Below are 25339 nucleotides of genomic sequence, written 5' to 3'. Positions count from 1 at the left end.
GGGGAGATACAGGGAGGGTGAGGACAGGAAAGCTGAGGGGGAGATACAGGGAGGGTGAGGGCAGGAAAGCTGACGGGGAGGGTGAGGGCAGGGACACTGAGGGGGAGATACAGGGAGGGTGAGGGCAGGGATGCTGAGGGGGAGATACAGGAAGGGTGAGGGCTGGAAAGCTGAAGGGGAGGGTGAGGGCAGGGACGCTGACGGGGAGTTAGAGGGCAAGTGAGGGTAGGGATGCTGAGAGGGAGTTACAGGGAGGGTGCGGGCATGGACGCTCATGGGGTGTTATAGGGAGAGTAAGTGCATGGACGCTGACTGGGTGTTAGAGGGAGGGTGAGGATAGGGACGCTGACAGGGAGTTAGAGGAATCATGAGGGGCGAGTTACAGGGAGGGTAAGTGCAGTAGTACTGAAGAGGGAGTCACAGGGAGGGTGAGGACAGGGGCCTAAAAAATAGATTAGAATAAACAAATGCTCTAAATCCCCCCAACCGTCACTTACCAGATATGGGCAGTGCCTCCTCACTTCTTCCGGAAGTGGCAGCAGTCTGTCACACGTGGGTCTCTATCAGTGATTGTGCAGGACAGGACTCGGAGCTGATAGTGTGGTTTCCGCTCACCACCGGCAAAGCTCTTGACTGTGGGCTGGGTCTGGATCCCATCTTTATGTGCCTGGGCGTCTCCTTCCAGATCAGTCCTGTGTCCCGCCTCTCCACTCAAATGGCCGTCGAGCTGTCACCATCTTGGGGGGGCATGGTGATATACACACAGGGGCCTGAAAGGGACATAGTGACACATACTGGGGCCTGGGACGGTACAAGAGGAGACACACACTTTAGCTTGGAGGTTTAGGGGGGATACATGGCACACACTTTAGCAAGTAGGGGGAGGGGGGACACGGCACACACTTTAGCCAGGAGGGGGAGGGGGGGACATGGCACACATTTTAGCTAGGAGGGGGAGGCGGGGACACGGCACACACTTTAGTTAGAGGGGGGACACGGCACACACTTTAGTTAGGAGGGGGAGGGGGGACATGGCACACACTTTAGCTAGGAGGGCGAGGAGGGGACATGGCACACACTTTAGTTAGAGGGGGGACACGGCACACACTTTAGTTAGGAGGGGGAGGGGGGACATGGCACACACTTTAGTTAGGAGGGGGGGACATGGCACACACTTTAGTTAGTAGGGGGAGGGGGGACATGGCACACACTTTAGTTAGAGGGGGGGACACGGCACACACTTTAGTTAGTAGGGGTAGGGGGGGACATGATACACACTTTAGTTAGAGGGGAGGACACGGCACACACTTTAGCAAGGAGGGGGAGGGGGGAAACGGCACACACTTTTGCTAGGAGGGGGAGGGGGGGACACGGCACACATTTTAGCTAGGAGGGGGAGGGGGGGACACGGCACATACTTTAGCTAGGAGGGGAGGACACGGCACACACTTTAGCAAGGAGGGGGAGGGGGGGACATAGCATACACTTTAGTTAGGAGGGGGAGGGGGGACATGGCACACACTTTAGTCAGGAGGGGGGGACATGGCACACACTTTAGTTAGTAGGGTGAGAGGGGGACATGGCACACACTTTAGTTAGAGGGGGGGACACGGCACACACTTTAGATAGCAGGGGGAGGGGGGACATGGCACACACTTTAGTTAGGAGGGGGAGGGGGGACATGGCACAAACTTTAGTTAGGAGGGGGAGGGGGGACATGGCACACACTTTAGTTAGTAGGGGAGGGGGGGGACACAGTAGACAGATCTGGCATTCCGCTCTCCCCCCTCCACCGCTGCTTCTGCGCTCCTGTCTTCCGCTCTCCCCCCTCCTCCATGTACTGCTGCTGCACTGTGTCTTCCGGCTCTGCCTGTGTGTGACAGGCGCCGGACCGGCAGTGGCAGCAAGGACAGTGCTGTACCGTGAGTAAGGAGGCAGGGAGGGGGGAGCCGCTCTTAATCAAGTCAGCGCCGCATCCTGGCGTCCCGGCGCCGCCGCAGCAGTACCTGACGGGTCCCGCCGCCACTTCTCCCGGCCGCGTCTATGTGATTGGACCAGCGGATCCAGCCCTGGATCCGCTGTCCAATCACTGGTGCCTCGCTAGCAGGGGCGTGCTTTCCCTGCCAGCGAGGCACTTGTATAAGTGCTGCATTCCCCTCCTTTTGTAATGGGCTTTTACAGCCCAACGCATGGCCTCACCCCCCACTTTGTCCCGTTCCCACTGGATACAGGAGGCACTAGCTGTCAGTGCCTCCCAAACGTATTACATGGCCTACAATGATTATAATAATATAAAGTGGATACATATGACACAGAATATGTGTCTTATGTATCTGCTTTGTATTATTTTAATCATTAATGACAGGGGAGGCACTGCCTCCCCTGACTGCACGTCCCTGGTGGCACCTCCAGGCATGGAGGAGTATACAGTGACCCAATATATACTGTGCCACTGCTCCTTCTCTCTCTCTCTCTCTATATATATATATATATATATATATATATATATGTATATATATATATATATATATATATAATCAAAAAAGAAGAGGCGGCACTCGAAGGCTTAAAGGTGCTAAACTGTATTGTCACAAATGAGAACTAACGTTTCGGGGTCACACTACCCCTTTGTCAAAGTGAACATGTGTATAAAGAAACAAATGGTTACCTTAAATACCAAAGAATCCCCCTCAGGTGAGCCGACGCTGATCGGGCCGCGCTGGCTGTGCACTTCGTTTCCGGTCCTGTACGGATGACGTCAGTCAATTCGCGTCTGGTTGTCATAGTAACTGGAGACGCCAGGCGGCCCGGCTACAGCGCTGTGTAAGAGAAAAACTGTGCAACTTACAGAATCCTTCACCAAAAAAAATAACAACAATGCAGGGTAAATCTGGAAGCAGACATTATTGGGATCTCACACAGACATAGAGACATAAAGATGTCAAAACAGAAACATTTACTGACTATTAATTCAACATGCTGTGGCACTGATCTAGCCCGGACCAATAAAAGAATTTTTTTGGAATCACTGGATATTGTGGAAACATGCAAGGGGATAAAAATAGGTGTAAGCGTTTGAACGGGAATCCGTGTGGGATCTCGTTAATGTGATGGAAAAGACACCCATTATATTAAAGGAGGAAAAATACACTCTGCAAGTAATAGCTACAAAATCACGGGGTCTGATAGCATGGGTCATTATTTAAAAATATTCAGACTCAATTTTTCATTGAGTCCATGGGGACTGGTGGTGCCAAGCTCAAAAATCCATCTTGTCTCAAGCCGCAATAATTTCCCATCTCTATCGCCACCTCTAATATGTCTAGGGACATGGTCGATGATGAGATGCTTCAGATCCTTCATGGTGTGACCTGCTGAGGCAAAATGTCTGGCCACTGGTTGTTCAGAGATCTTGCCTTGCAATGCTTGTTTAATGGCCGAACGATGGAGAGCCATCCTCTCTCGGCCAGTTCTGATAGATTTCCCTACATAATGGAGATTACATGGACATCTGATGACGTAAATGATGTGGGTGGTAGTGCACGTGAGGACATGCTTGATGTTATAAATTTTGTCACGGTGAGGGTGCTTAAAGCTTGAGCCAGTGATCATATGTTCGCATGTTGTGCATTTAATGCATTTGTAGCAGCCTGGTTTCTTCTCCAAGAATGTTGAATCTGGCCGTCTTTGTCGTTCCAGCTCGGCGTGGAAACCCGTGACATCAGAATGGACTATTGTGTCCTTTAGATTCCTACCTCGTTGGTAACACATCATTGGTCTTTTTCCTTTCAATGATGGAAGAGAGTTATCGGAAGCCACTATGGGCCATAGGGCTCTAGTAGCTCTATGTACTACTTGGCTAGAGGTATTATATTTTGTGATAAATGGAATAATGGAATCCTGTTGTTTGGGCTTAGAGTTTAAAAGCAGCTCTCTGGGAATCTTCATCACCTCCTTCTTATGTTTAAGGAGGAGTTGTCTGTTATACCCTCTTTCCATAAATTTAGACACCATCTTGTCCAGTTCTTGTTCCAAAGTACTACGGTCACTGATGATGCGGGAAATCCTAATCATTTGGGACCGCGGGAGGCCCTCCTTCAATGGTCTGGGATGGTGACTGCTGGCTGTGAGAAGGGTGTTTTTGTCGGTGGGTTTACAGTATAGACTGGTATGTAAAGTCCCATTGATAATGGAAATTTGGACATCCAAGTAATTTAAAGTGCTTGTGCTAGTTTGAAACGTCGCACACCCTGTTCTTTGTCGGTAAAATTTACCATTAAAGAGAAAATAATTTTTCTCAAGTGTAATGCGCAACAGGGACAAAAAAAGGGGGAGATCGAGGGACTCCATCTTTTCTTTTTTCAGAAAATTTTCCATTGCTGACAGACCCGACATTACCGACAAAGAACAGGGTGTGCGATGGGGAGCAATGTCTCCCCGTCATTTGCTAACATCTTTATGTTCCAGGAGGAGTTCGAGGCCTTCTTCAAAGATGAGACAGTGGCTGCCCAGATACTCCTGTTCACACGCTTCATAGATGACTTGTTCATCCTATGGACAGGAGGTGAGGAACGTTTCCAAGCACTTATGTTGTCGATCAACTCCAGGGTCTCAAGTATTAAATATACGTTTCAAACTAGCACAAGCACTTTAAATTACTTGGATGTCCAAATTTCCATTATCAATGGGACTTTACATACCAGTCTATACTGTAAACCCACCGACAAAAACACCCTTCTCACAGCCAGCAGTCACCATCCCAGACCATTGAAGGAGGGCCTCCCGCGGTCCCAAATGATTAGGATTTCCCGCATCATCAGTGACCGTAGTACTTTGGAACAAGAACTGGACAAGATGGTGTCTAAATTTATGGAAAGAGGGTATAACAGACAACTCCTTCTTAAACATAAGAAGGAGGTGATGAAGATTCCCAGAGAGCTGCTTTTAAACTCTAAGCCCAAACAACAGGATTCCATTATTCCATTTATCACAAAATATAATACCTCTAGCCAAGTAGTACATAGAGCTACTAGAGCCCTATGGCCCATAGTGGCTTCTGATAACTCTCTTCCATCATTGAAAGGAAAAGACCAATGATGTGTTACCAACGAGGTAGGAATCTAAAGGACACAATAGTCCATTCTGATGTCACGGGTTTCCAGGCCGAGCTGGAACGACAAAGACGGCCAGATTCAACATTCTTGGAGAAGAAACCAGGCTGCTACAAATGCATTAAATGCACAACATGCGAACATATGATCACTGGCTCAAGCTTTAAGCACCCTCACCGTGACAAAATTTATAACATCAAGCATGTCCTCACGTGCACTACCACCCACATCATTTACGTCATCAGATGTCCATGTAATCTCCATTATGTAGGGAAATCTATCAGAACTGGCCGAGAGAGGATGGCTCTCCATCGTTCGGCCATTAAACAAGCATTGCAAGGCAAGATCTCTGAACAACCGGTGGCCAGACATTTTGCCTCAGCAGGTCACACCATGAAGGATCTGAAGCATCTCATCATCGACCATGTCCCTAGACATATTAGAGGTGGCGATAGAGATGGGAAATTATTGCGGCTTGAGACAAGATGGATTTTTGAGCTTGGCACCACCAGTCCCCATGGACTCAATGAAAAATTGAGTCTGAATATTTTTAAATAATGACCCATGCTATCAGACCCCGTGATTTTGTAGCTATTACTTGCAGAGTGTATTTTTCCTCCTTTAATATAATGGGTGTCTTTTCCATCACATTAACGAGATCCCACACGGATTCCCGTTCAAACGCTTACACCTATTTTTATCCCCTTGCATGTTTCCACAATATCCAGTGATTCCAAAAAAATTCTTTTATTGGTCCGGGCTAGATCAGTGCCACAGCATGTTGAATTAATAGTCAGTAAATGTTTCTGTTTTGACATCTTTATGTCTCTATGTCTGTGTGAGATCCCAATAATGTCTGCTTCCAGATTTACCCTGCATTGTTGTTATTTTTTTTGGTGAAGGATTCTGTAAGTTGCACAGTTTTTCTCTTACACAGCGCTGTAGCCGGGCAGCCTGGCGTCTCCAGTTACTATGACAACCAGACGCGAATTGACTGACGTCATCCGTACAGGACCGGAAACGAAGTGCACAGCCAGCGCGGCCCGATCAGCGTCGGCTCACCTGAGGGGGATTCTTGGGTATTTAAGGTAACCATTTGTTTCTTTATACACATGTTCACTTTGACAAAGGGGTAGTGTGACCCCGAAACGTTAGTTCTCATTTGTGACAATACAGTTTAGCACCTTTAAGCCTTCGAGTGCCGCCTCTTCTTTTTTGATTGTGGACTTTCCCTGGAGGGCACCGGAGCACCTGTGCAAGTATTAGTGGGAGTGCCGGTCCTTTTTGGATGTATGCCTTTTGGGATTGAGCCTGCACATGTGTGGACACCCCAGCTCGGGACAAGGCACCCCCCACCTGTCATTTTAGCCTCAAAAGCTAAGGATCCATCTCCTGCCAGGAGTGAACTCAAAGCACCTTGCACTTAAGCACCTTCAGTCACTGCAAACACTTTTTTATGTGAGTATATTGCACAGCACGCAGCACTTTACATCATGGATGCAGCTGACATTGAGGACACACCGGGATGTATTGGAATGTTCTCCACGCTAGGAGAATCATTCAGTTTCACTGACGATGATGCTGAGCGTCTGAGATTTAAGGAGCATCTGGACCCCAAGGAGTCGTCAGGAAACATTGAGGACATATACCATCAGTTGCTGAAACTAAGAAGGCGAGAAACGGACTTCCTGCTGCATGGAATCTCCTTGTCTGATTACCATAGACAGAAAATGATACCCAGGGGATTTCGTGTCAGAAATGTCCCCACCATAGGACGATTTAGTCCCGACTTTTGTAAGAAATGGGTCGGGATCCTTAACAAATGCAGCTTGGACCTGATGCTGCTAGTGGTGGAGGAAGCAGGCAGGGAGTTAGGGATCACCCGTGAGAAGATCGTGAGCTTTGAGACGCTCCACGGACAGGAGTTGCAGAATGAGACCAACCGTGATTGGATGCAGAAATTACAGGTGCAAGTTGACAAATATAAGGCTGACTTGATTAAATTCAAGCGCAACAAATTAACTATTGTTAAAGAGGATTATGACACAAATAGAGTTTACAGATGGCTTATGGGAGACAATGCTGCATCGTCCAAACCATACAATTTCAGAAGTAAGCACAGTTGGCGCAAGAGGAGGGAAGTTCAACAGAACATCACAGGGACGTCCAACAGTGACAGTGACTTTGGACCAGTTGACTCGGAAGGACCTCACCAGCAACCGACAGCCCCTTTAGGGGCAACTGCGGCTACACCAGCAGAGAAAGGAAGAAAAGGGCGACCACCCGTAGGGGCGGCCAAAGCTCGAGGAACCAGAGGAGCCTCACAAAACAAAAACAAAAAACCTTAATATACAACCTGTCACGGAGGGTCCTCACGGATATTGAACAATCTGTGCTTGAGAAAGGACTCTCTTTTGTCCCCACCAACCCCTTCAATGACTTCACATGGAACATCGAATTACACCAATTCTCACGTAAACTGAGACGTCAAGAATTTTTCCAAACTAATGCCAGCAGTTCCTCATTGTCCAACCCGCTTGATAGTAAACATCAAAAATTTTTGAACCAGCGCTCCCAGTCAACCTTTGACCCCACATCCACGAATGCCTCCATAAAATCGTTCTCCAGACTGATTGGAGACTCTGTTAAGAAATACAATGTGGCCCCTGATCCGGTGAAGCTACACCGTAATCTGTCCCGGGAGGAATGGTCTGCGTTGCAACAGTTGGGGAAGTACAAGGACATCGTGGTTCGCCCAGCGGACAAAGGGGGTGGAGTGGTGATTTTAGACTTGGACTATTATATTACAGAAATTAATAGCCAGTTAAGCAACACGGACACATATGAGGAATTGCAACAGGACCCAACAGTGGAGTACCAGAAGGCACTACTGGACATTTTAGATAATGCAAAACAGCAAGGCATGTTATCATCTAGATTGTTCAAAGCTCTAAAGCAGGAGCACCCTGTGGTACCTATCCTGTTTACGGTCCCTAAAATCCATAAGAATCTCCATACACCACCTGGAAGGCCCATAATAGCAGCGCGTGACTCTATTTTTCAACCAGTGTCGATATTCCTGGACAACATTCTGCAGCCAATGATCCTCAAACATGAAAACTTTGTCAAAGATACCACCTGTTTTATTAACCGGCTGATGGAAATCAAGCAAGTCCTGACGGGCACGTTGATTTGTGTCGTGGACGTAGTCAGCTTATACACAAGCATCCCCCACGAGGCGGGTCTGTCAGCAATGGAAAATTTTCTGAAAAAAGAAAAGATGGAGTCCCTCGATCTCCCCCTTTTTTTGTCCCTGTTGCGCATTACACTTGAGAAAAATTATTTTCTCTTTAATGGTAAATTTTACCGACAAAGAACAGGGTGTGCGATGGGGAGCAATGTCTCCCCGTCATTTGCTAACATCTTTATGTTCCAGGAGGAGTTCGAGGCCTTCTTCAAAGATGAGACAGTGGCTGCCCAGATCCTCCTGTTCACACGCTTCATAGATGACTTGTTCATCCTATGGACAGGAGGTGAGGAACGTTTCCAAGCACTTATGTTGTCGATCAACTCCAGGGTCTCAAGTATTAAATATACGTTTCAAACTAGCACAAGCACTTTAAATTACTTGGATGTCCAAATTTCCATTATCAATGGGACTTTACATACCAGTCTATACTGTAAACCCACCGACAAAAACACCCTTCTCACAGCCAGCAGTCACCATCCCAGACCATTGAAGGAGGGCCTCCCGCGGTCCCAAATGATTAGGATTTCCCGCATCATCAGTGACCGTAGTACTTTGGAACAAGAACTGGACAAGATGGTGTCTAAATTTATGGAAAGAGGGTATAACAGACAACTCCTCCTTAAACATAAGAAGGAGGTGATGAAGATTCCCAGAGAGCTGCTTTTAAACTCTAAGCCCAAACAACAGGATTCCATTATTCCATTTATCACAAAATATAATACCTCTAGCCAAGTAGTACATAGAGCTACTAGAGCCCTATGGCCCATAGTGGCTTCCGATAACTCTCTTCCATCATTGAAAGGAAAAAGACCAATGATGTGTTACCAACGAGGTAGGAATCTAAAGGACACAATAGTCCATTCTGATGTCACGGGTTTCCAGGCCGAGCTGGAACGACAAAGACGGCCAGATTCAACATTCTTGGAGAAGAAACCAGGCTGCTACAAATGCATTAAATGCACAACATGCGAACATATGATCACTGGCTCAAGCTTTAAGCACCCTCACCGTGACAAAATTTATAACATCAAGCATGTCCTCACGTGCACTACCACCCACATCATTTACGTCATCAGATGTCCATGTAATCTCCATTATGTAGGGAAATCTATCAGAACTGGCCGAGAGAGGATGGCTCTCCATCGTTCGGCCATTAAACAAGCATTGCAAGGCAAGATCTCTGAACAACCGGTGGCCAGACATTTTGCCTCAGCAGGTCAGGTCACACCATGAAGGATCTGAAGCATCTCATCATCGACCATGTCCCTAGACATATTAGAGGTGGCGATAGAGATGGGAAATTATTGCGGCTTGAGACAAGATGGATTTTTGAGCTTGGCACCACCAGTCCCCATGGACTCAATGAAAAATTGAGTCTGAATATTTTTAAATAATGACCCATGCTATCAGACCCCGTGATTTTGTAGCTATTACTTGCAGAGTGTATTTTTCCTCCTTTAATATAATGGGTGTCTTTTCCATCACATTAACGAGATCCCACACGGATTCCCGTTCAAACGCTTACACCTATTTTTATCCCCTTGCATGTTTCCACAATATCCAGTGATTCCAAAAAAATTCTTTTATTGGTCCGGGCTAGATCAGTGCCACAGCATGTTGAATTAATAGTCAGTAAATGTTTCTGTTTTGACATCTTTATGTCTCTATGTCTGTGTGAGATCCCAATAATGTCTGCTTCCAGATTTACCCTGCATTGTTGTTATTTTTTTTGGTGAAGGATTCTGTAAGTTGCACAGTTTTTCTCTTACACAGCGCTGTAGCCGGGCCGCCTGGCGTCTCCAGTTACTATGACAACCAGACGCGAATTGACTGACGTCATCCGTACAGGACCGGAAACGAAGTGCACAGCCAGCGCGGCCCGATCAGCGTCGGCTCACCTGAGGGGGATTCTTGGGTATTTAAGGTAACCATTTGTTTCTTTATACACATGTTCACTTTGACAAAGGGGTAGTGTGACCCCGAAACGTTAGTTCTCATTTGTGACAATACAGTTTAGCACCTTTAAGCCTTCGAGTGCCGCCTCTTCTTTTTTGATTGTGGACTTTCCCTGGAGGGCACCGGAGCACCTGTGCAAGTATTAGTGGGAGTGCCGGTCCTTTTTGGATGTATATATATATATATATATATATATACATCCTGATGATGGGGTTACGTACCCCGAAACGTTGAAGCAATAAACACTATGTTTTTTCACTGAATGAAAATCTTGGCATGCCGCCTGCCATTGCTGTGTATTATGCTGGCTTAATCACCAGAGGAGGGCACACAAGTAAGAATCAGAAGCTGCAGGAGTGCAGACATAGCATAAAGGAGTGCCAGAGTTTTGGATTAGATAGATAGATAGATAGATAGATAGATAGATAGATAGATAGATAGATAGATAGATTATTTCACTACTCCACTGTGTATAAACACAGAGTGTGTACTACGCCTGTTTTAATCCTGGTTAACAATCCATCCTCTAGTTAAGTCATCTGCTGTGTGGTCAAACCCATATTTGCATACTGCTGCCACCTACCATCATAGTGTCTGCCAATACACATGATCACAACAAGCCTGATCTCAGTAATAGTTCATTACATAAATCTGATTTGAAATTTTGGGTCAATGATCATGCTTTCATGATGTATCAAGAAACATGAGGTCATGTTATATCACATGAAGTAATTGTAGCACAACCCTGAAGTCACTTCAACTCAAAAAGCAGACCAATTTATTTTGTTATCTAAATTCAGATTTTAAATGTGATTTTGGGGTAGTTTATGCTTTTGGAACCCTTTAGAAATTCAGACATTTTTTTTGAAAACCTATTCCTCACTATAGCTAGTCTCAACCAGTGGTTGCTCTAGAGGTGAGGCTGCAGTGCAGTCCAAAATTCAAATAGTGGAGCACAACAACTGCCAGTGAGTCACAGCCAGTGATGTTTGGCAGCATTTGGGGTGGCAGTTGGTGTGGCTCCCCCACCTCTGGAGCTGCCACTGGTCTCAACCATTTTAGAAGCCAGTTTGCTCTCTAAACAATTTAATGCTCTTAAATGTCAATACTTCATCAAGTGACACCCCTAAACCCAAAACCAAAATGCCTCTGCCGGCTCTCACGCTGCTTTAACAGGAAAGTAACATAGTTAATGAGGTTGAAAAGAGGCCAAAATGCCTATCAGGATCAACCTGTATTCTGTATTACGAAGTGCACATTATAATGCACCAGCTGAAGTGATGGTTTCGTACCAATTTTCAACTATATTTCGTATAACTCCCATATACTTAATGTCAATATATTAAATGCTATAGCCTTTGATACCTTTTTCAGCTAGAAAACTGTGCAACCCATTTTTAAATGCATTTACAAAGTCCACCATTATTACCTTCTCCGGCAGGTAGTTCCAAATCCTTATTGCCCTTACGGTGAAGAAGCCTTTCCTACATTTTGGACAGAATTTTCTCTCCTCTAGCCTTGGTGAGTGCCCACATGTCTAATACAGAGTTCTATTAATAAACAAATTCCTTGCTAACTCTTTGTATTGACCCTTTACATATTTGAAGATATTAATAATGTCACCTCTTAGTCTCCTCTTTTCAAGGGAATACACATTTAACCTAGTAAGCATTTCCTCATACTCCAGTGTCTCTAACCCTTTAATCAGTTTAGTAGCTCGCCTTTGAACTCTTTCGAGCTCCCAGATATCTTTTTTATAATATGGTACCCAAAATTGAACACAATATTCCAGATGTGGACATATAGTACCAATGATTTATACAGAAGCAGGATTACATCCTCGTCCCTTGTCTCAATAAACCGTTTTATGCATGCAAGGACTTTACTTGCCTTCTTTGCTGCATTTTGACATTGTGTACTGTTATTAAGCCTATTATCTATGAGCACCCCCAAATCTTTTTCCACTACTGTTGCCCCTATATTTTCCCCATTAAGTGAGTAGAATGCAAGTTTGGTTTTAATCCCAAAGTGCATAACTTTGCATTTTTCAATATTGAATCTCATTCCCCATTAGACGCCCAGGTTTCAAGTTTAAGTAAGTCATTCTGTAGAGACTCCACATCGATTTCTGAATTAATTACCTTACACAGTTCAGTATCATCTGCAAAGATTGACACTGTGCTTCCCAGGCCTATTCCTAGATCATTAATAAATATATTGAACAGTAGCGGGCCAATTACGGACCCTTGTCGTATACCGCTGACCACTGGTGCCCAGCTGGAGAACATCCCATTAACCACTACTCATTGGGGGTCATTCCGAGTTGTTCGCTCGCTTGCAGATTTTAGCAGCATTGCACGTGCTAGGCCGCCGCCCTCTGGGAGTGTATCTAAGCTTAGCAGAATTGCGAACGAAAGATTAGTAGAATTGCGAATAGAAAATTCTTAGCAGTTTCTGAGTAGCTCGAGACTTACTCCTACACTGCGATTAGCTCAGGCCATTTCGTTCCTGGTTTGACGTCACAAACACGCCCTGCGTTCGGCCAGCCACTCCCCCATTTTTCTCCAGAAACTCCCGCGTTTTATCCTGGCATGCCTGCGTTTTTCCGCACACTCCCAGAAAACGTCCAGTTTCTGCCCAGAAACAGCCACTTCCTGTCAATCACACTCCGATCACTACAATGATGAAAATTCTTTGTTCGGACATGAGTACATCTACTAAGTTTTGTGCTAAAATACTTTGCGCATGCGCACTGTGTACAATGCGCATGCGCATTTTTGCCTTAATCGCTCCGTTGCGAAAATCGGCAACGAGCGATCAACTCGAAATGACCCCCTTTGTACCCTGTTATCCAGCCAATTACTTATCCATGTACAAATAGTATTTCCTAGGCCAAGTTCCCTTAATTTGATGATCAGTCTCCTGTGAGGTACTATATTGAAGGCTTTTGCAAAATCTAAAAAGACCACATCAACTGCCTTGCCCTGGTCAAGATTATCGCTCAATTCCTCCTAGAAGCTAATTAAGTTATTTTGGCATGATCTGTCCCTCACAAACCCATGCTGACTCTTGCTAAAAAACGTAGTATTCCGCAGATAATCCTATATGCTATCCCTCAAAATTCCTTCCAATATTTTACCCACTATAGAGGTTATGCTAACTGGTCTATAGTTCCCAGGATGATTTTTATATCCCTTTTTAAATAATGGCACTACCTCAGCTATACGCCAATCCCTCAGTACCATACCTGATCTAATTGAACTATGGAAAATCAAGTATAAGGGTCTTACTAGCTGTGCCCTAAGCTCCATTATAACCCTTGGGTGAAACCCATCTGGGCCTGGTGATTTATTAATCTTTCTGTTGCTTAGCCTCTCCAGGACTACTTCCTCACTTAAACAAGTATCTAGCCAAGAATCATTACCTTCACTGTCATTATGCACTAATATCACATTCTGAGCCTCCCTGCTGAATACTGATGAAAAAAAATTGTTCGGTATATCCGCTTTTATTTTGTCATCATTTGTCAAGGCTCCCAGTTCATCTTTTAATGGGCCTACATTCTCCTTTTTTAATCTTTTACTGTTTATGTACTTATAAACTTTTTAGGATTGGCTTTACTCTCTATAGCGATTTGCCTTTCGTTTACAATTTTAGCTGCTCTTATTACGTTTTTGCATCTTTTATTGCATTCTTTATAATACTCGAATGACTCCTCCCTTCCAATTGATTTAAATGCTTTGAAAGCACGCCTCTTATTTGTCATTTCTTTTTTGACCTCCTTATTTAGCCACATTGGTTTGTGTTTAGTACCCCTGTGTTTACTGACCATGGGAATGAATTTGTGAATATTGCTATCCAGCAATCCTTTTAACGCATCCCACATTTCTGAAGTGTCCTTACCATGAAACAAAACTTCCCAATCAATGTTGATTAGTGCCTGTCTCAGCATATTGAAGTTAGCTTTTCTAAAGTTTAATGTTTTGGTTGATCCCTTATAGCTATGTTTCTTGTAACTGATGTCGAATGTGATCATATAGTGATCACTTTTTCCCAAGGTCTCCCCAACTGTAATGTTTGATATAATGCCACATTATTGGTAATAACTAGGTCCAGAATATTATTACCTCTGGTTGGGTCCTCGACTAATTGAGATAAGTATTGATCCTTTAACGTGTTTAGAAACCTGCTGCCCCTCGCTTTTACACATGAATCGTTACTCCAATTTATACCAGGATAGTTAAAATCCCCTAACTCTAGGATGTCCCCCATTTCTGCAGCTTTTTTAATTTGCTGTAAGCATTGTTCCTCTTCATGTATGTTAGCATCCGTTTGTTTGTAGCATGTGCCAATGACTAGTTTTTTTGCTTCAGTGCCCCCACTTGTGATCACAACCCATAGCGATTGCACGTTATCTCCAGTCCCTTCGTAAATAACATCTATTAAGTTTGGTTTTAGAGATGGTTTAACATAGAGACATACCCCTCCTCCCCTTTTGGTAGTCCTAACGCTCCTGAAAAGTGTATATCCCTCCAAATTTGCAATCCAGCAGTGGGAGTCATCCCACCATGTTTCCGTAATACCTATAATATCATATTGATTTTTTTTTTTACAAGCCATTCCAATTCCCCCATTTTACCTGATAGGCTTCTTGCATTCGCAAGCATACATTTTAGCTTACCATTTCCCTTTCCCGTTTGTTTTAATGGTATCTTATTATTTACAAGTGCCTTTCTAGAATTACTCTTAACGACTGTTATTCTCCTCTCTCCCTTAGCTACCCCATCATACTTAATACAAGTTTTTTACTACTATCCCTATTTGACCTATTAGGTCTTTCTAAACCCACCTTCCTGATGTAGGTATTTTCCCTTATGCTATGGACATAATTTTCTAAATACCGTACTGTTGAACAATAATCGTCGTAAATTAATAATTTGGGAATACCATGGGCAATACAATTGCTAGTAATTCCTGTGCCAATACCCCTGCAATTACCCATGCCAGCTGATCTTTCCCACCCCACTTTGCCACCCCCATTTTGTTCACTACCCCCATCCTTACTGTTCTCGCTGTATGACCTGTAGCTTCTAGCTAAACCCTCCCCCCAAACTCCTCGTTTAAAGGATCCTCCAACCTTCTAACCATCCTGCCCCCCAGCACCGCTGTCCCCTCCTCATTCAGATGCAATCCATCATGACAAAAAGATGGCGCCTGACTGAGAAGTCAGCCCAGTGTTCCAAGAACACAAACACCTCTTTCCTACACCAGTCTCTAAGCCACACATTTACCTCCCTAATCTCCCTCTACCTCCCTGGGCTAGCGCATGGCACTGGTAATATTTCAGAGAATATTACCCTGGTTGTCCTTGCCTTAAGTTTCTTGCCTAATTCCCTATAGTCTTTCTTAAGGACATCCCACCTACCACTAACTGTCATTGGTGCAAACATGCACCAAGACCGCTGGGTCTTTACCAGCCCCTCCCAACAATCTGTCTACACGGTCCGTGATGTGCCGTACCCGAGCACCCGGGAGACAACAGACCATATGGCGATCACGGTCCCGGTAGCAGATTTTCCTGTCTGTCTTTCTGATAATAGAATCCCCTACCACCCCAATCTGACTAGGTAAGTCTTTTTCCTCTTTGAAAACAGAAATTATTCCCCCTCACAGCGCTGGTAATCAGCTGCTCAACTCCAATCCCAGGTATACACCAACACCTGTAGTTAACACTGCACAAAAAAGAGATTTGGAGAGGAGTGTACAGCGCTGAAAAACCCTTAAAATCCGGATAGTGTCTATATATAAAACACAAAAAGGATTATTCTATCCTTTGTACATAAAAATGGGCAGTAATACAAGCTCTAACAAATAGCTTAGTGGATAATTAGTGAAAAAGCATATGATATAGAGAGCATTAATTAGAGCAGTTGGTAATCGTTATGCAAACTTCTATCCTTTGTACATAAAAATGGGCAGTAATACAAGCTCTAATAAATAGCTTAGTGGATAATTAGTGAAAAAGCATATGATATAGAGAGCATTAATTAAAGCAGTTGGTAATCGTTATGCAAACTTGATATCCAGCTGATTGTCAGTAGTGAGATCGGTTTAAACAGAATCTCTGTTTTTTGCTGTGCTCACTGTGAAACTGACACTCACTTTAAAAAAACCAATACCGTTCACTGAAAGGTATCTTTGTATTCCTTAATCCCATCTGGTGTCATCAGGATTCAGGACTCCAACAGACCAATCACAAATGGATAAAAAGAAGTACCCCTTAGGGAATTTATTCACAAAGACGTAACAAATTTTTCTTTAAAAAAGAAGGAGAAAACGGAACGCATACCCGCTCCCAGACAGAGGCTGTGCTTCACCACTGAGATGTCCGGAATATCTCAGTCCGCTGTAACGGCAAACAGCCTCAGGCGTGCGGGTAAGATGCTGTAGTGACGTGGGAGCTGATCCAGGAGAGAGCCGCAACTTACCCGCACGCCTGAGGCTGTTTGCCGTTACAGCGGACTGAGATATTCCGGACATCTCAGTGGTGAAGCACAGCCTCTGTCTGGGAGCGGGTATGCGTTCCGTGTTCTCCTTCTTTTTTAAAGAAAAATTTGTTACGTCTTTGTGAATAAATTCCCTAAGGGGTACTTCTTTTTATCCATTTGTGATTGGTCTGTTGGAGTCCTGAATCCTGATGACACCAGATGGGATTAAGGAATACAAAGATACCTTTCAGTGAACGGTATTGGTTTTTTTAAAGTGAGTGTCAGTTTCACAGTGAGCACAGCAAAAAACAGAGATTCTGTTTAAACCGATCTCACTACTGACAATCAGCTGGATATCAAGTTTGCATAACGATTACCAACTGCTTTAATTAATGCTCTCTATATCATATGCTTTTTCACTAATTATCCACTAAGCTATTTATTAGAGCTTGTATTACTGCCCATTTTTATGTACAAAGGATAGAAGTTTGCATAACGATTACCAACTGCTCTAATTAATGCTCTCTATATCATATGCTTTTTCACTAATTATCCACTAAGCTATTTGTTAGAGCTTGTATTACTGCCCATTTTTATGTACAAAGGATAGAATAATCCTTTTTGTGTTTTTCCTCTTTATTTCCCCTTTTTACTTCTCAACCCCCTACTTTTTGTATTCCATTTCCACTTTCCATTACTAGCCTTGTACATCTCTAACCTTAGCAAGCAATAATTAAAGGAACATTGAGTATCTAAAGGTTGCTCCAGAAATGACTTAATTCTCTGGGCCAAACAGCCTATTGCAGTTGCAGACCCAGCGGTGATGAAATTATCTCCTGCTGCTGCTTCCCTATCTATAGTATTCCCCTATACTTAATATGGAGCCTTCTAACAGTAATTTGTTGTGAAACCTTGAGAAGCCCCTCATATTAAGTATAGGCACAATGACATGCATATTGAAGTAATTCCAAATGCTACAGACTGGACCGTTTTATTTGTTTCAGGACTGAGTTTAGTAAAATTTATTTTTTTTAGTGGGGAGGGGAAACCAGGATCCAATTGAACTGCTTCAGGACCTTTGGACTAGGTAAGTATTTCATCAAATATCTCTGAAAGTAAATAGTGTACTGTATGTCTGTTTATTGAAGTATTGTTTTTTTAAACTGTGTGTATATTTATTTTTTCCTTGCTGAATTACAGGTCTCTGCACTTGTAGTTCTCTAAGTACCATATTGCCCTTGCAACCATGTTTGCAAATGTCTTAAAATCCTTTTATTTACTATTACCACAAGTGGTGGCATGGGATTTGGTGACATCTAGAGCAGCCAATAGCCCTGAAAAACTGAAAAAGGAGGCAAATATTTGTGGAAAGGGGTTGTGGTCTCACACAAGTCCCCCGTTTACATCATTCTGGGGACATGGTCTTGCGGGAACTCCCCCCTTCCTCAGTTACATCACTCTGCGGGCGTGCCCAGTAATCCCTAGAGATTCTAGCTGCTCCTTCTCAGTGACAGGAGCCAGGTGCTGCAGGATAATGTCACACTGCAGCAAATGGCTCCCAGTACCTGCAGAGGAGCCATCATTGTGGTGTCATCCCCTGCATTCACCTTGTAAAGCCTCTAATTACCAACATACCCACTGGACATTGGGTTTGAAACAGAGCATTGGTGCTGTTGCCACCAGGACTGGTTATATCCATGAAGGAATGGGTAAATTTATTTTTCTGGACACCCTTGGAGAAACAAGCTTGGGTGTAAAGCGGCCTGGGGCAGGTTAGAACCATAATGGGTGTACCTTCAGACTGCGGTTACCATGTTTATAGTTCCACCAGCCCAATCTGGCAAAGCATAGTGGTAGTTATGTCAGAATATCACATTGTTTGTGCTTAACAATAACTTTGTACATTTAATATAACTCCTAAACAAAGTATTCAATGATGTTATGCTTATCAAGATTGTTTAATATATTTTTCAGTCGTTTTTTATAGATAGATAGATAGATAGATAGATAGATAGATAGATAGATAGATGTTCTGCTAATATTTGAACTTTAAATATTATATATTTGCCAAGAAAGTAAGACATACAGTATATGCACTATTCAGATAAACAAAAAAAAAATATGTTTACTAAAAACAATTACTGTACATAGAAAACAATTATGAATGCCATTAAATACTTTGGAGTATTTATAAATAATCTCGATGGACCAAATCTTTTGTTCACCAAATGTGTTAAAATCACCTGCAGGATGTTGCGCTGACAATGTACAGTATATATGTATTTTTGCAATAGCGACATGCAACATATCAGAAAAAATAAATAAACAAGATTCTCCTGAGATCTCAGATCAAACATAACAGATGTCAATATGTTTTATTGAAGATATAAACTTGTTATGATCATCACTTCATTACAGTCACACCAGGAACACTGCTTAATCTCAGCCATCACTACACTGCTTTAAATCCATCATCGCAAAAGAAAATAAACCTTTTTCTATACAGGGCACCCATGAATTCTGATGACTATACAGTATATCTGTATGAAATCCAGCTGTTATACTAAAATGTATTTAGGCAGGGCCAGATTAAGGGCCACAGGGGCCTGGGTCTTGTAATGATCAGGGGCCTGTCCTAAGATGGGGAGTAGTAGTGACAGTACTGTGTTTTTGTAACTAGTGCCAAGTGGGTGTGTACACCCCCTATGCTATCAGCTCCACTGTCTCCCTAAATACATAAGGGCCCTCATTCCGAGTTGATCGGTCGCAAGGCGAATTTAGCAGAGTTACACACGCTAAGCCGCCGCCTACTGGGAGTGTATCTTAGCATCTTAAAATTGCGACCGATGTATTCGCAATATTGCGATCACAAACTACTTAGCAGTTTTAGAGTAGCTCCAGACTTACTCTGCCTGTGCGATCAGTTCAGTGCTTGTCGTTCCTGGTTTGACGTCACAAACACACCCAGCGTTCGCCCAACCACTCCCCCGTTTCTCCGGCCACTCCTGCGTTTTTCCCGGAAACGGTAGCGTTTTCAGCCACACGCCCATAAAACGGCCTGTTTCCGCCCAGTAACACCCATTTCCTGTCAATCACATTACGTTCGCCGGAGCGATGAAAAAGCCGTGAGTAAAAATACTATCTTCATAGCAAAGATACTTGGCGCAGTCGCAGTGCAAATATTGCGCATGCGCACTAAGCGGAATTTCACTGCGATGCGATGAAAAATACCGAGCGAACGACTCGGAATGAGGGCCAATAATTTGAAAAATTGCACAATTTTGTAAAAAAAAAAAAAAAAAAGATATACAAATGTAATACTTATTATATAGTGCTGACTGTGTGGCCCACCCTAGGCAACTGGTTATCGTGCTGTCATGATGATGGGCCTGTTTTTATGTGGAAGCCTGGAATTGTAGCTCAATTGTAGCCCCATTGTCAATCTGGCTCTGAATGTAGGGCATAATGTAATGAATGACTTTTGACAGACCGTAGATAGTGCACTTGTTAAATAAAATATGATAAACACAGAGCTGTATGGAGGGCAATGAGACTGGAGACTGTGGCCCTCATTCCGAGTTGATCGCTCGCTAGCTGCTTTTAGCAGCAGTGCAAACGCTAAGCCGCCGCCCTCTGGGAGTGTATCTTAGTTTAGCAGAAGTGCGACCGAAAGGTTAGCAGAACAGTGTTGAATTTTTTTCAAGCAGTTTCAGAGTGGCTGAAGACCTACTCCTACCGTGCGATCACTTCAGTCTATTTAGTTCCTGTTTTGACGTCACAAACACGCCCTGCGTCCAGCCAGCCACTCCCCCGTTTCCCCCGGCACGCCTGCGTTTTTACCTGACACGCCTGCGTTTTTTAGCACACTCCCGGAAAACGGTCAGTTACCTCCCAGAAACACCCACTTCCTGTCAAAAACAAAAAAGAGTCGCTCGACTTTGTGTAAAACTGCATAGTTTTTTTGTGAAAGTAGGTCGCGCGTGCGCATGTGCTGCGAACAACAGCAGCTAGCAACCCCTGTGCCTGGGTCACAAAGCAGCACCTACTGTATTTTTAGCTTGGAGGGGCGGTGGCAGCAGGAGCTGGCCAGGGCACAAAAGTGGTCTGGTGTGGCATGGAATAAACGTGAGATTACTACAGCATAGGGCAATGCACCATGTGTGGATCTTACATATCCTTATAATGCAAGTAAGCACCATAACAAATTAATTGGGACCTATAAATCTTCTACTTTGATAAAGTTCTGCCCCAGAACTTTTCTTTCAATTACATTTTCTGCAAACTAACTCAATACTGTCACCTTCAGAATCCTCTTCTGTGTGTGTGCGGGTCTGGCAAATGCACAGTGATGCCACAAACCACTGTGCATGCATCATCCATTTACATATTCAATAAAGGACACTGGGGGTTATTCAGATCTGATCGCAGCAGCAAATTTGTTAGCCTATGGGCAAAACCATGTGCACCGCGGGGGCGGGGGGGGGGGGGGGGGGCAGATATAATGTGCAGAGAGAGTTGGATTTGGGTGGGTTATATTATTTCTGTGCAGGGTAAATACTGTCTGCTTTATTTTTACACTGCAATTTAGATTTCAGTTTGTACACACCACACCCAAATCTAACTCTCTCTGCACATGTTATATCTGACCCCCCCCCCCCCCCCTGCAGTGCACATGGTTTTGCCCATTTAACAAATTTGCTGCTGCAATCAGATCTGAATTAGGCCCCATGGTGGTCATTCCGAGTTGTTCGCTAGCTAGCTGCTTTTAGCATTTGCACAGCTGCTAAGACGCCGCACTCTGGGAGTGTATTTTAGCTTAGCAGAAGTGCGAACGAAAGGTTTGCAGCGCTGCTACAAAAAAAAGATTGTACAGTTTCTGAGCAGCTCGAGACCTACTCCTAGCTTGCGATCACTTCAGACTGTTTAGTTCCTGTTTTGACGTCACAAACACGCCCTACGTTCGGCCAGCCACGCCTGCCTTTCCCCAGGCACGCCTGCATTTGTATCTGACACGCCTGCATTTTTCCACACACTCCCTGAAAACGGTCAGTTACCTCCCAGAAACACCCGCTTCTTGTCAATCACTCTGCGGCCAGCAGTGCGACTGAAAAGCGTCACTAGACCTTGTGTGAAACTGCATCGGCTGTTGTGAAAGTACGTTGCGCGTGCGCATTGCGCCACATACGCATGCGCAGAAGTGCCTTTTTTTGCCTGATCGCTGCGCAGCGACCGAAAACAGCTAGCGATCAACTCGGAATGACCACCTATGAGCGCAGAGTTGAGGCTTCAGGATGAACCAGCATTGCTGTAGACCCTCACCTGCAGTCTCTCTAGTAAAATGATTGTTATACTCTCTGATATGTTCAAAGCCAAATTAATATTTGTGAGTGCCCCAGGAAACTCATTTTTGGGGGAACCTACCAATAAGATGATAAATATTATATATTGGTGAAGTTATTAAAAAGACTGGGGATGGAGGAGAGAGGCTTATGTATAAATCTCATCCCATATTGTAACCCCTAAGGGTTCCAGTCAGAGGCGTAACTAGGGTAGGGCGAGTGGGGCACGTGCCCTGGGCGCCTTGGCAGGCCCAGGAGAGGGGGGCCCCGCCGGCGGCCAGGGCATCATGCCCCACTCGCCCCCGCCACGCCGAAATGTGAGAGGAGGAAAGCGCAGCGTCTCTCCCTCCCCTCACCGCCGCTGCCAGCACTAGCAGAGCTGTGTCCGGTCTACAGCGGCGTTAGCCAATCAGAGCTTGCGGACCGGCTCCTGATTGGCTGCCGGTCCACGAGCTCTGATTGGCTAGCGAACCGGCGCCACACAGCCGCTGGAGACCTGGAGCGATGAGGGGAAGGAGAGGCGCTGCGCTGCGCTCTCCTCCCCTCACATATCAGAGGAGAGCCAGTGGAGCCACAAGTGGTGAGTGACGGGGGGAGGGGGGGGGGGAGAGAGCACAGTGGGGCATGTATCTGGCACAGTGGGGCATGTAACTAGCACAGTGGGGCATGTAACTGGCACAGTGGGGCATGTATCTGGCACTGTGGGGCATGTATCTGGCATTGTGGGGCAATGTACCTGGCACTGTGGGGCATGTATCTGGCACTGTGGGGCATGTATCTGGCACTGTGGGGCAATGTATCTGGCACTGTGAGGCATGTAACTGGCACTGTGGGGCATGTAACTGGCACTGTGGGGCATTGTAACTGGCACTGTGGGGCATTGTAACTGGCACTGTGGGGCAATGTAACTGGCACTGTGGGGCATGTATCTGGCACTGTGGGGCAATGTATCTGGCACTGTGGGGCATGTAACCGGCACTGTGGGGCATGTATCCGGCACTGTGGGGCGTTGTATCTGGCACTGTGGGGCAATGTTACTGGCACTGTGGGCCATTTTCAGTGGCCACACCCCTTCTGAGCGTGACCACACCCCTTCTGGGGTGTGACCACGCCCATTTTTCGCAGCGCGCGCCTTCGCCGCGTGCACATGCTTCTTTTGGTGTTTTATTTTATTTTTTTATTTTTTTGGGGGGGCGCCATTTTCCATCTTACCCTGGGCTCCGAAAACCCTAGCTACGCCTCTGGTTCCGGTGTCTTCAGTTTCCCAGCAGTTATGAAGGGGGTGGAGCTTCATAGCAGCTGCTTATCCTAGCTTCTGGCAGGAGTGAGTCACGGCTTGGGTTGAGAACTGAAGAGCAGCATTGACAGCCAATTGGGACAGCAGGGTGGAGACAGCCTCAGATAAGCGGAGCCGGAGACAGATGGAGAACAGTGATCAGGAGCCACAGCACATGACATGAGTAAGTGAGGAATGCGGTTATGTAGGGATCTGTCACACATACAGGTCATATAGCTCTGCTATATGTAGTGTAAGTGTACCCATATATATGCAGAACAGGCATAGTCCCCCCTGCTCCTATATACAGCATGTGTATAGTTTCCCCTACCAGGGCCGCCATCAGGGGCGTGCTGGGGGCACACCTGTCCCGGGCCCAGTCTCTCTGACACAGAGAGGAGGGCCCGAAATGCTCATGCAGCCACCTGCCTGCCCCCCGCCGTTCCGCGGTCGTCCCTGATGTTCTGCCGCTGTCCTCCGACCCTCCAGCAGCTCTGTATGGAAAACTTCCCTCCCAAAATGGCTACCGCCACAGAGGAGACAGTTATTCAAGATACTAGAGGAGCCCTCTAGTATCTTGAATAACTGTCTCCTCTGAAGCGGCGGCCATTTTGGAAGGGACGTTTTCAATACAGCTGCAGTCGGACGGAGGAGAGCAGCAGAACAGCGGGGATGGAGGCGGGCCTATTTTGTCAGTCCCACGCCCCGCAATTTCTGATGGCAGCCCTGTCCACTACCATATTATTCAGTGCATGAATAGTCCTCTCCTACCTTTATATGCAGTATGTATAGAGAGCTTTATGTCATTGTGTACATACCTTTTTCTTTTGACATGCTAAAAAAAGCAAAAACCAAAAACAAAACAAGTTATATCAAATTACTGCCTTCCCCTGTTTGACAAAATCCTAGTTTTGGCCCTAAATCCTCACAGGTACTAAGTATAGATTTAGTAGAGGTATGTAAATATTAGTGAGCAACCATATTTAAGTGGTCTATTTACTAAGCCTTGGAGAGAAATAAGGTATCAGCCAATCAGCTCCCAACTGCCATGTTACAGGCTGTGTTTGAAAAATTACGGGAGCTGGTAGGTTGGTAATTTATCTATCTCCTCTTTATCCCTCTCCAGGGTTTTGTCAATAGACCCCCTGTGTTTGAAAACTTACAGCTAAGAACTGGTTGCTTGGTACTTTATCTCTCTCCACTTTATCTTTCTCCAATATATATGAAATAGATGATCCCCAAGTGTCATAAACTGCTTGCGATCATGCATAAGCATTGTTTCATGTGCACAGGCTAGACTACTCAAACTTTAGCAGTACTCCCTATGCATTGACCACAAAGTGAGTCTTTTTTCTATTTAATTATCCCCTATAAGGAGAATATTTTTTTATTTGGTTTTGCACTTTTAATAGAATCAGCATGAGATTACATTGAAATAAATTTGCTTAGATAACTAACTTTTACAGAGAGCACATAAGCTAGCATGCATAGTATGTGTTTAAACTCAGAGCCGGCCCTAACCAATATGATGCCCTAGGCAAGATTTTGTCTGGTGCCCCCTTGCACAGATGCTAGTTCCGCCTCTGACCCTGCACCCCTTTTCCAGCACCATCACCCCTCACCCATAGCAGTCCTCATTTTGGTGCTCCTACCCCCTATATTTTAAATAGTAACAGTGTGCACATTCAGTGCGCAGCCCAAAATGGTGCGTGTTACTCCTGGGAAGGGGCATGGCCACACAATAATACCCCCAGTTGAAATTACACCACACAGTACTGCAACTTTATTCACATTATATCATGCAATAGTGTCTCTTATTCACGTGCCTCCTCACAGTAGTGCCCCTTATTCACATTACACCCCACCATATTGCACTTTATTCACATTAGATCACAGTAGTGCCCTTTGTATATGTTATG

This window comes from Pseudophryne corroboree, chromosome 4, assembly GCF_028390025.1.
Source record: "Pseudophryne corroboree isolate aPseCor3 chromosome 4, aPseCor3.hap2, whole genome shotgun sequence".
Lineage (NCBI taxonomy): Eukaryota > Metazoa > Chordata > Amphibia > Anura > Myobatrachidae > Pseudophryne > Pseudophryne corroboree.
The sequence above is the reverse complement of the archived record's forward strand: the minus strand, read 5'-3'. Positions refer to the sequence as shown.